This window comes from Capsicum annuum, chromosome 7, assembly GCF_002878395.1.
Source record: "Capsicum annuum cultivar UCD-10X-F1 chromosome 7, UCD10Xv1.1, whole genome shotgun sequence".
Taxonomy (NCBI): domain Eukaryota; kingdom Viridiplantae; phylum Streptophyta; class Magnoliopsida; order Solanales; family Solanaceae; genus Capsicum; species Capsicum annuum.
Genome location: NC_061117.1, coordinates 180,546,534 through 180,559,290, shown reverse-complemented (window position 1 = coordinate 180,559,290; position 12,757 = coordinate 180,546,534).

The following is a 12,757-nucleotide window of genomic DNA, read 5'->3' as shown; positions in this document are numbered from 1 at the left end:
AAAAAAAAAAAACAACTCCATGCATATGTATATTGATTATAGACAGCTTAATAAGACAGCGAAGAAGAACCGTTATCCTATGCCTTGTATTGATGATTTGTTCAACCAGTTTCAAGGTACAACAGTGTTTTCTAATATCTATTTAAGGTCTAGTTACCATCAGTTGAGGATTCGGGTTGAGGATATCTCAAAGACAGCATTTAGGACCCTATATGGTCATTATGAGTTCTTGGTGATATTATTTGGATTGACTAACGCCCCAGCTGCACTCATAGACTTGATCAATTGAGTGTTCAAGCCTTATTTGGATTCCTTCATGATTGTGTTCATCGACGACATCCTTGTGTATTCGAGGAGTAAAAAGGAGCATGTACAATATTTGAGGATAGTGCTCCAAACCTTGAGAGATCATATATTTTTCAAAATGTTCTCTAAGTGTGAGTTTTGGCTTGAGTTGGTGGCATTCCTTGGGCATGTGGCATCTAAGGATGGGATTATGGTAGACCCGATGAAGATTGAGGCAACTCATAATTAGGCCAGTCCCATATATCCGACTGAGATTCATAGCTTTATTAGTTTGGCTGGTTGTTATAGATTATTCATCAAGGATTTTTCTATTATTTCAGTGCCTATGACTAGATTAACTCGGAAGAAGGTTCCTTTCTGATGGTCCGAGGAGTGTAAGTCGAGCTTTGGTAAGCTCAAAGAGTTTCTTACTTCGGTACCTATTTTGGATCTTTTTGTTGAGGGTGAGGGATTTATCGTGTTTGTGATGCTTTTAGTGTTGGTTTTGGTTGCATGTTGATGTAGTAAGGTTGTGTTATTGCTTATGCTTTGAGGCAGTTTAAGGTGCATAAGCTTAACTACACAACTCATGATTTGGAGTTGGTAGTTGTAGTTTTTGTGCTTAATATTTGGAGACATTATCTCTATGGTGTGCTTGTGATATTTTCACCGCTCATCGCAGTCTTCAGCATCTTATGACCCAAAGAGAGCTTAATTTTAGGCAGCATAGATGAATGAAGTTGCTTAAGAATTATGGTATCTCTATCTTGTATTATTCGAGAAAGGCAAATATGGTAGCAGATCCCTTGAGTAGGAAGGCAGTGAGTATGGGTAGCTTATCTTGTATATCAGCTTCTAAGAGGCCATTAGCATAGGACATTCAGTCTTAAGCCAATTTGATTATTCGCCTGGATATTTAGACCATAGGAGGATTCTTGCTTGTATTGAGTTGAGGTCTTTGTTATTCGAGTAGATTTGGGATTGCCATTTTAAGGATCAGAAACTTTGCTTCCTTCGTGATCAGGTGTTGAATGATGAGACCAAGAGGACTGCCATATATTTTGAGGGTATCTTGAGATTTGATAGCCATATTTGTGTTTTGAGGATCGATGACTTGATTCGATTGATTTTGCACGTGGCTCACAGATATAGGTATTCTCTATTCATTCAGGTATAACTAAAATGTATAGAGATTTGAGACAATATTATTGGTGGAGTGGCATGAAGAGAGATATGGCAGAATTTGTAGCTTGTTGCCTATGTTATTAGTAGGTGAAGGTCGAGCATCAGCGACCCGGTGGATTGATGGTCCCATTCCTGAATGGAAATAAAAGTAAGTTACATGGATTTTTTAGTGGTTTGTCTCGCACTTCCCATGGTTACGATAGTAATTGGGTCATTATGGATCGGTTGAGCAAGTCAGCATATTTCATTCCTATTCAGGTGTCTTTCAGTGCCGAGGGATTATCCTATATCTATGTTAATGAGATAGTCCATCTACATGGTGTACCTATATATGTCATTTTAGACTGGGTTCCATGTTCACTTCTATCTTTTAGAGAACTTTTTAGGAGGAGTTGGGTACTCAGGTGGATCTCAATGTAACCTTTCATCCTTAGATAGATGGGTGATTGGAGCCAATTATTCAGGTGCTTGAGGTATGCTTCGAGATTGTGTTATGGATTTTGGAGGTCACTGGAGGAGCACTTAGCCTTGGCAGAATTCACATACAATAATAGTTATTACTCGAGTATTAAGATGGCGCCTTTTGAGGCATTTTATGGTAGGAGATGTAGTTCTTCAGTCGAATGGTTTGATACTTTTGAGATTAGACCCTGTGGTACTGATTTTCACCAGGAGTCGGTAGATAGAGTCAGGGTGATACAACATAGGTTGAGAGCAGCTCGGAGTAGGAAGAAGGCCTTTGCAGATCGTAGGCTTCATGCCTTGAGATTTGGAGTTGGTGATCGGGTATTCCTTCGTATGTTTCCTATAAAGGGTGTTATAAGGTTTGGGAGGAAGGGCAAGCTAAGCCTTATATATATTGAACCCTTTGAGATTTTTTGAACAGTGGGTGAGGTGGCTTATAAGTTAGATTTACCTCCATATTTTGTTGTTGTCCATCCAATTTTCCATGTCTCTATATTGCGGCAATATATTTTTTATCCATATTGTGTGCTTATATAGGACTCAGTCCAGTGGGATGAGCAGTTGACCTTTGTGGAGGAGCCTGTGCTTATTTTGGCTAGTAATGTCAGGTGATTGCACACTAGGGAGATTTTGATAGTTAAGGTTTAGTGGAGACAACACCTAGTGGAGGAGGCCACTTGAGAGATCGAGAGTGAGATGCAAACACAGTATTCTCACCTATTCGAGACTTCAGGTACATCCTAATCCCTTACTTTTACGGACGAAAGTTCCTTCGTAGTAAATATTGTAATGACCCTTCAGGTCCTTTTCAGTATTTCCACTTATTTTTTGTTTTTAGAGCTCTCATATAGCCACCCGAAGTAATTTATGACTTGTTGGGACTAACAGTTCGATTACCGGGTAGTTCATTTGGTTTTTAGAACCAGTTTTTAATTTTGAAGTCTTCGCTGGTTCCAAAATGGCCATCGGGCAAAAACTTTAGTCATACGATCCTGTTTGCAAATTTTGGCCATTCCAACAACTCTAGAACATCCATTTTACGCTAAGTGGACCTTTGGTTTTGGTCTCGAGTCACTCGAGCTCATTTCGACCTATTTGTTGGAAGTCAAGAAAATAAAAAGTTAGGTGTGGAACCCACTTTTTGTCGAGAGGACCTCAAATGGAAATTTTGACTGTGTCATTGAGTCTGAAACATTGGATTTAATAGGTTTGCATAGTCCATTTGCGTATACAGGATTTTGAATGAATCCCAAGGGGTTGGTGGAGACTTAGAAATCTCCAAGTCTTAGCTGGTTCTAGAGCACTCGCGAACAACAAGCCTTGGATTGAAATTGTGAACTGGAAGGATCGGAGAACTTGTGACAATGATATTCTTGGTCATGAATGCGACAACATTAGCAGGGCAGCAAATGTCGCGATCATGGTATAATGTGTTACAACCGTGACAACACTAGCAGGGCAGTAGGATGATTATGATATTGATTATATATATATCCTATTTGAGTCTAGAGAATGATTATGATATTGATAATGTGATTACTAGTTTGATTTTGGATATTAAGTATGATATTGCTCTTGATATTGATGATATTGATGCTTATGGTAATGGCTATATAGGGACTGGTTTGAGTCTGACTTTAGGGTGTGATATTGATAATAGAGATTTTGGCTAAGTCAGAACAATGTGAAATTAGTTATAGTGTGGCATATTATGAATGGATTCTAGTTATATTGTCAGAGTTGATAAAAGATGGTGGTTCAGGTGTACTATCTTGTTTGTACCCACCAGGCTTATGGGGGCCTGCGTTGGGTTATTTACTTTTCTGTACTTATTGGCTTATGAGGTCCAATATTGTAGTTATAATTGCATGTGTTTGATTTCTTACGTTATGTTATTATTCTGGCTACTTACTTATTTATGCATATCGATATTGGAGTTAATTCAGGTTTGCCTCATTACCTTGACTTAGTTATGTTATCTTGCATTATATCATATTTATATCATGATTTAGCTTAGTTGGCCGATGATGCATACTGAGTACCCATGATTTTGGTACTCATACTACACTTCTATACCTTTTTGGTGCAGATCCAAGTATTAGTTGTCGTCGATTATTAGATAATTATTTTATGATTAATTCAGAGATAGGGTGAGCTCTCAGAGTCAGAGTTTCCCCATTTCCTTCTATCTTAGTATGTCTATTTTCTTGTTTTAAGACAGACCATATTGGTTATTTAGAGCTTGATGTATTTATAGAAGCTCCTGGCTCTACGAACTCAAGAGATGGATTTCTGTATTATTGGTTACTTCTTGTCTATTTCTATTGTCTTGCTTATTTCGAGTTGAGATTGTTGCTTTTCACTCTTTTAGGCATTTTCCCACTAAGTTAACCCATTGCATATAGCTCCGAGTTATGGTTTAGCTTACCTACTAATGGAATAGAGTAGGTGCCATCATGACTCGTAAAGCAGGTCGTGACACCAATTGTCAAGTTATTATTGTACTAGTACTAGTTAAATTCATATTAATCCCTCTACCTGTTTTTCTTAGTTGATTAAGTCTCAGTAACATATTTTGTATCTATCCATATACAACCTAAAAATACGAATCAAACATTGAGGAACAATCAGTGGTAATGAAATAATTAAATATTATAAAGATATGTTTTACAATGTTAGTTCTAATGAAATTTTGTGTACAGATCTATATTATGCAACAAATCTTGCATCCGATGACCTTTAATGGGTCATTACTTTCATTACAGGTGACTCACAGGTCGCAATATTTGTGAAATGGGGATCTTGATTGTAATGACATCGTGTTTCCAAAAATAGTCGATGTGGCATGGATGATTTTTGATAACCCCTGTATGAGCACGTCATAAAATATATATCTAGGGAAGGAATATGAGACATTGTCAGGATGGGTAGGATACAGCTTGACCATAATCTCGTCACGACCATTATTGAGTGGTAGAGGCTAGAGACGCAAACTTTTCACCTATCCTTTGGAGAGGTCACTTTGACACTACAAGATATCAAAATTTTGTTTAGAGTATGTGTTGAGAGGAATGCCATGGTATATCAATATCTATTGCACCATAATTTGAATTATGATAAGTTGCTTGAATATCACTTTGACTTCACTCCTTCACCGAGGAATTTTTTGGGACTAGCCCTCTTAACTAAGGTGTATTAGTCTAGTATATTCAGCAACAGGTAGATAAACAACCCATTACAGATGGCACTCTTGATGATAGGGTTCTGAGGATCACTTAACTATACATATTGTTGATTTTAGAAGTGATCTTATTTCCTAACACATCTGGGGATCTCTTGAGTCTGCGGTTCTTGTACTTTCTTATTGATCTCCACCAGACAAAAACCTACAACTGAGGCAACGCTATTCTAGCCTATATTTACTAGTCTCTTTGTCGGGTATCTATTACTGGAAGTTTCCTTGGAGGATTCATTTCTCTCCTTCAGGTATCTTATCTTATTATGTCAGCTTTAGATTATTTGTTAGTTTAGTTAATATTAACTATTATGTAAATTTTAGATATGGACTTAGGAGAGGGTCCTACCATTTTGACCAATAACGTTTGAGGATATTGATGAGAATGAATTAATGGCTATGATGAGAATGAGCTAATAATTCCATATGGGAGAAAATGCACGCGAGGGATTCAACGCGTTTCAGAGGTACACCATGCCCTAGTTACCTTGAGATAGCAGCTTGATCATTTGGCGTCCAAGCATGTATGTTTTGTTTATGTTTTTTCATATCAAGTTATATTATCATGCATTATGTCATGTGGGGTCATATTTTTTGTATATTGTATTATGTTGAGCCATATTTTTATGTATCGTGCTATGTGGAGCCATACTTTTAGGGTATCGTGTCATGTGAGGCCATATTTTTAGTGTATTGTTGTGTTGAGACATATTTTATGTATCATGTCATGTGGGACAATATGTTTAGTTTATTGTGTTGTATTGAGCCCTATTTTTATGTATCATGTTGTGTGGGGTAATATATTTAGTGTATTATGTTGTGTTGAGCCATATTTTTATATATAGTCTCGTGTGGGGGTCATATTTTTAGTGTATTATGTTATGTTGAGTCGTATTTTATTGGTTTGATTTGTGTTAACATGTAGACAATCTTGGAATGAAAACTTTGTGATTTTTATGTCTTCCAGCTGTTGTCTCTTAAGTATTCCTGATAACCACAAAAGTAAAATCCTTTTTTCGAAAAAGAGATTCATATATAGAGCCCTTTCAAGCTTTCTTCTCTTAGTTCCCCATGCTAGTCAACGTCTAATGTTACTATGAGGAGTCAACTTTAACAAACTTAAGGTTGTTCTAATAAAATTGAATATAAGAGCATCAACATCTAATCCATTTTTCTTTTTAAATCGTCCAATTCCACGCTCTCCTTCAAATATGTCTTTTGGTCCTAACTACTTTGCCTTTTGGTTTCTTCCTGAGGTTGAGAACTTGCGTATGTTACTCAAAGAAAATATAATAGTATAGTTTTTTTTAATTCTTCCACTCAAGGCCTAATAAATTGTTGAATAATCAAAGTTGACTGTATTGTTGAGAAAGTTTAAGTAGATATATTTTGGTGAACAAAAGTATAATGGTAATATATTTTTCACTAGGGGCAAGTGTAACTTGATTTTGGTCTCAATTTTCCTTCATAATCACCACACACCTACTCAAAGATCACATCTAAACTTGTTAAATACTTCATAAAAAAGCCTTTCATTTTTCCCACCAACTGATTAACCTTATTTGACAACCTAGAAAGTGTTAAATAATAAAAGAAACGCTGATTACTCTCTCTATATATAAAGGAATCAACTGTCTATGGGATTGGGATTTAAACATACAAAATGGCTCAAGAAGAAAATGGACAAAAACTAGCAATAACAGGGGAAAATAACAACGTTGCTAAGCCTAAGTATTACTGTGGTTAGGTGTTGCCATTATTGAGGTTATTGGCATTTGGTGCAACAATTTCAGCAACATTAGTTATGGTACTTAACAAGCAAGAGAAATCTTTTGTTGTTTCCACTATTGAATATCATCGTTTCAGAATTAGAAAAGTAAAATGTTGTATATATAACGGAGATATTTTAAAGAGTATTAATTGTGGGAGTAAAATGAGACATTTTAATTAATTTATCTTAATTGAGTAAATGGACAGGTAATTTAGGACGCATATTTTAATATGATGATCGACTAATTTGGAACGGAGAGAGTAATAACCTTACAAATAATCTACATCTGGCGAACATGCCTGCTTGTCTTAAGTAATTTTGGTGGAACCAAATGGGAAAAGCACAAAAAGTGACACTGCCAGCCTAACTTCAAAGTGCACTAGTGTTTGGAAAACAAAGTTTCACTAAAATATTAGTCTTAGGACCACAAAAATATTTAATACTCCTAACTAAGACTAGACCACAATATTTTGTACTTTATGCTATCGAGACTAGACCACAATATCGAGAGTATTTTGTACTTTATGCTATCGAGAGTATTAGTCTCAATAATGTGGACTGAAATTTGTGTACAGATCCATATTATGCAATAAATCTTGCATCCTGTGACCTTTAATGGGTCATTACTTTCATTACAGGTGACTCATAGATTGCAACATTTGTGAAATGGGGTTCTTTATTGTAATGACACCGTGTTTCCAAAAATAGTCGATGTGGCATGGATGATTTTTAATAACCCCTCTATGAGCACGCCATAAAATATATATGTAGGGAAGGAATATGAGATATTGTCAGGATGGGTAGGATACAGCTTGACCATAAGCTCGTCACAACCATTATTGAGCGGTGGAAGACTAGAGACGCAAACTTTTTACCTATCCTTTGGAGAGGTCACTTTGACACTACAAGATATCCTAATTTTATTTGGAGTATTTGTTGAGAGGAATGCCATGGTATATCAAGATCTAATGCACCATAATTTGAATTGGGATAGGTTGCTTGAATACCACTTTGACTTCACTCCTTCACTGAGGAATTTTTTGGGTACTAGCCCTCTTAACTTAGGTGTATTAGTCGAGTATATTTAGCAGCAAGTAGATAAACATCCCATTATAGATGCTACTCCTGATGATAGGGTTCTGAGGATCACTTAACTATACATGCTGATTTTATAAGTAATCTTATTTCCTTACACATATGGGGATCTCTTGAGTCTACTGTTCTTGTACTTTCTTATTGATTTCCACCAAACAGAGACCTACAGCTAAGGCAACGCTTGTCTAGCCTATATGTACTAGTCTCTTTGTTGGGTATCTATTACTGGGAGTTGCCTTAGAGGATTTATTTCTCTTCTTCAGGTATTATCTTATTATGTTAGCTTTAGATTATTTGTTAGTTTAGTTATCATTGACTAATATATAGCTTTTAGATATGGACTTAGGAGAGGATCCTACCCTTTTGACTAATACCATTTGAGGATAATGATGAGAATGAGCTAATGGCTTTGATAAGAATGAGCTAATAATGCCATATGGTAGGAAGTGCACGCGAGGGATTCAACACGTTTCAGAGGTACACCATGCCCTAGTTCCCTTGAGATATCAGCTTGAGCATTTGGCGTCTGAGTATGTATGTTTTCTTTATGTTTCTTCATATTAAGTTATGTTATCATGCATCATGTCATGTGGGGTCATATTTTTTGTATATTGTATTATGTTGATCTATATTTTTATGTATCGTGCTATGTGGAGCCATATTTTTATGGTATCATGTCATGTGGGGTCATATTTTTAGTGTACTATTGTGTTGAGCCATATTTTATGTATCATGTCATGTGGGACAATATGTTTAGTTTATTGTGTCGTATTGAGTGCTATTTTTTGTATCATGTTGTGTGGGGTAATACATTTAGTGTATTGTGTTGTGTTGAGCCACATTTTTATGTATCATATCATGTGGGGGTCATATTTTTAGTGTATTATGTTGTGTTGAGCCATATTTTATTGGTCTAATTTGTGTTAACATGTAGACAATCTTGGTATGGAAACTTTGTGATTTTCATGTCTTCCAGCTGTTTTCTCTTAAGTATTCCTGATAACCACAAAAGTAAAATCTTTTTTACGAATAAGAGATTCATATATAGAGCCCTTTCAAGATTTCTTCTCTTAGTTCTCCATGCTAGTCAACATCTAATGTTACTATGAGGAGTCAACTTTAACAAACTTAAGGTTGTTCTAGTAAAATAGAATATAAGAGCATCAACATCTAATCCATTTTTCTTTTTAAATCACCCAATTCCACCCTCTCCTTCAAATATGTCTTTTGGCCCTAACTACTTTGCCTTTTGATTTCTTCCTGAGGTTGAGAACTTGCATATGTTACTCAAAGAAAAGATAATAGTATAGTTTTTTTAACTCCTCCACTCAAGGCCTAATAAATTGTTGAATAATCAAAGCTGGTTGTATTGTTGAGAAAGTTTAAGTAGATATATTTTGTTGAACAAGTGTAACTTGAATTTGGTCTCAATTTTCCTTCATAATCACCACATACCTACTCAAAGATCACATCTAAACTTGTTAAATACTTCATAAAAAAGCCTTTCATTTTCCCCACCAACTGATTAACCTAATTTGATAACCAAGAAAGTGTAAAATAATAAAAGAAACGCTAATTACTCTCTCTCTATATAAAGGAATCAACTTTCTATGGGATTGGGATTGGGATTAAAACATACAAAATGTCTCAAGAAGAAAATGGACAAAAACCAGCAATAACAGGGGAAAATAACAAAGTTACTAAGCCTAAGGATTACAGTGGTTGGGTGATGCCATTATTGAGGTTATTGGCATTTGGTGCAACAATTTCAGCAACATTAGTTATGGTACTTAACAAGCAAGAGAAATCTTCTGGTGTTGCCACTATTGAATGTCATTGTTTCAGAATCAGAAAAGTAAAATGTTGTATATATAACGGAGATATTTTAAAGAGTATTAATTGTGGGAGTAAAACAAGACATTTTAATTAATTTTATCTTATTTGAGTAAATGGACAGGTAATTTTATGACACATATTTTAATATGACGATCAACTAATTTGGAACGGAGAGAGTAATAACCTTACAAATAATCTGCATCTAAGGAACATGCCTGCTTGTCTTAAGTGATGTTGCTGGAACCAAATGGAAAAAGCACAAAAATTCACACTTCCAGCCTAACTTCACAGTGCACTAGAGTTTGGAAAACAAAGTTTCACTAAAATATTAGTATTAGGACCACAAAAATATTTAATACTCCTAACTAAGACTAGACCACAATATTTTGTACTTTATGCTATCAAGAGTACTAAATGTTGTTTCTTTATCTTATATTTTTGAGAAAATGGTCTATTACCCCCAACCTTTAGTTGAAATCTCAACTACACACTCAACCTCTAAAGGTGACCTATTAACCCCCTAAACTTATTTTTACCGAATTTATTACCCCCAGTTCCTGACCTGTCAATGGACGTGACTACACTGCCCATGGGCGCGTCAGTTAACTCCATTTCACTTTAAATTCTTTATTTTCTAATTGTCACATCATTATTTTTAATAATATAATAAATATTTTAATTATTACTTTTTCTTAGTGAATTCTAATTGCCATGTCATGTCTTCTACTTCTCTTTTTCAGAACAAAAATTCAAGAACTCATTAATGGAGTTCCTCATCTTCCTCATCTCCAATATCATTTTCTCATCTTTCTTGAACTTATTAATGGAGAGGACTCACTAATGGTGTTTTTTGATAATTTGAAAAATGTTATTACCGAAACCAAGAAACGCTTGAACTAAGGAAACAAGAAGATTTCTCCGATTAATGAATTCTTGGATGAGGAACTCCAATTCAAAAAACTTGAAAAAATTCAAGAACTCCAATTTTCTCTCTTTTTGCTCAAGATCACCATTAATGGCGAGCTCAAAGCTTTGAATTTTCACAATTTCATATATAATTTCCAACATAACCCACAATGTCATATATAATTTTCAACCCATTTCTCCAATTTTCTCTATTTTTGCTCAAGATCCGCCATTAATGGCAATCTCAAAGCTTAAATTTCCACAATGCCATATATAATTCCAACATAATCCACAATGCCATATATAATTTTCAACCCATTTCTCCGATTTTCTCTTTCCCAAGAATTTATTAATTCACCATTTTTCCCCATGAATTCTATCTTTGACCCAAGAAGATGAAATTGGGTTAAAGAAGAAAATGGAGCAAAATGGGAAATGGGGAAGAAGAAAGGAAATGACGTGGGAAGAAGAAATTGGGTTGAAGAAGAAAGCAAAATGGGGAAGAAGAAAGAAAATGAAATTGGGTTGAAGAAGAAAGCAAAATGGGGAAGAAGAAAGCAAAATGGAAAATAATTAATTTTTTTAGAGTAAAAAAACAATAATGTGGCAATGATGTGGCATGACGTGGCAGCGAGTGCATCACACCATATTCCAAATGACTGGTTGTCAGTTTGGGGGGGGGGGTAGTGGTGATAATTCCACTTTAAAATAGTTCAGGGGGATAATAATTCCACTTTAAAATAGTTCAGAGGGGTCATAGGACCCCCACAAAGTATAAGTATGTAGTTCGGATTTGGGATAAAGGTTGGGGGGGCTTTTGACCATTTTCTCTATATTTTTATAGCTATCATAAAATAGGAGTTGTATTCTATTTATTATTTCTTTATGCTTACTTGTATATCGACTATTTTATTTTATTTTAGTTTGTATAGACACCTTATCATGATATCCTTCATACTTTATCTTCGTGTTGCTCAACTGGTGAACCGATATGGCAGATGCGGGTGCCAATGTTGTGTTTAAAAGCCATAAAGCGAAACCCAACAGACAGAGTGATGCAACAGTTTGAGCTATCACAACACATTCCAAAGGCTCCTCTATGTCTACCTAACTATTATAAGTATGATGATCCATTAACTGTGATATATACACAAGGAAAAGAAAATAGGATCTACAATCGAAAGGGATTTTATTGAAGAGTATAACCGTTCTGTTGACATGTGCATTCATTGACACCCTAGAGTTGAGGAGGTACATGACAAGGCCAACTAATTCTTATGTAAAATGGTACTTGCAACAGGCCGATTGTTGTTAGACAATCCTACTGTTGACAATTAATTTTTTCCCTCCACGATAAATTTGGTTCCGAGTTTCTTCAATTTTAAATAAAAGTGAAATATTTATTTCATCCGGAAAAATGTGCTCTAAAATATTTATTTAGGTTAATTTTGTCATTTAATTGACGATTATACTTTTTCGTATTCACATATATGAGATTGTATAAATTTTGTTACTTGAATGAATATTTTTATCAAAGTTTGACTTTTTACGGATATAAGCATGAAAATTTATTTGAACGGATAAAGTCTTGATTTAAATATAATTTACTCTTAAAAATAATTTATTTGGATGAATATATGTTTGATTTTATTAAATCAAGAAGCTCGGTATTAAAGAAAGTATTCATTCGTATCGAATTTCAATTTAATTTAGTCAATCTGTTAGATTTGGCCATAATTGAAATCAAATTGGCCATAATTGCAATGCAATCCGTCAATTGATTTTTAATTTGATCAAAATTAAATAAATATGAATAGATTTTAAATTCCAATTAGGGTTATATTTTAAATAACCCAAAATTCCTAAAAACTCTCATAACTTCTACCCAATTCCCACCAAAAATAATTTCAAATTCCAAAATTCAAATTTGAAATTCAAATTTTTTTACTAGATTATACAATCCCCCCCCCCCCCCCTCA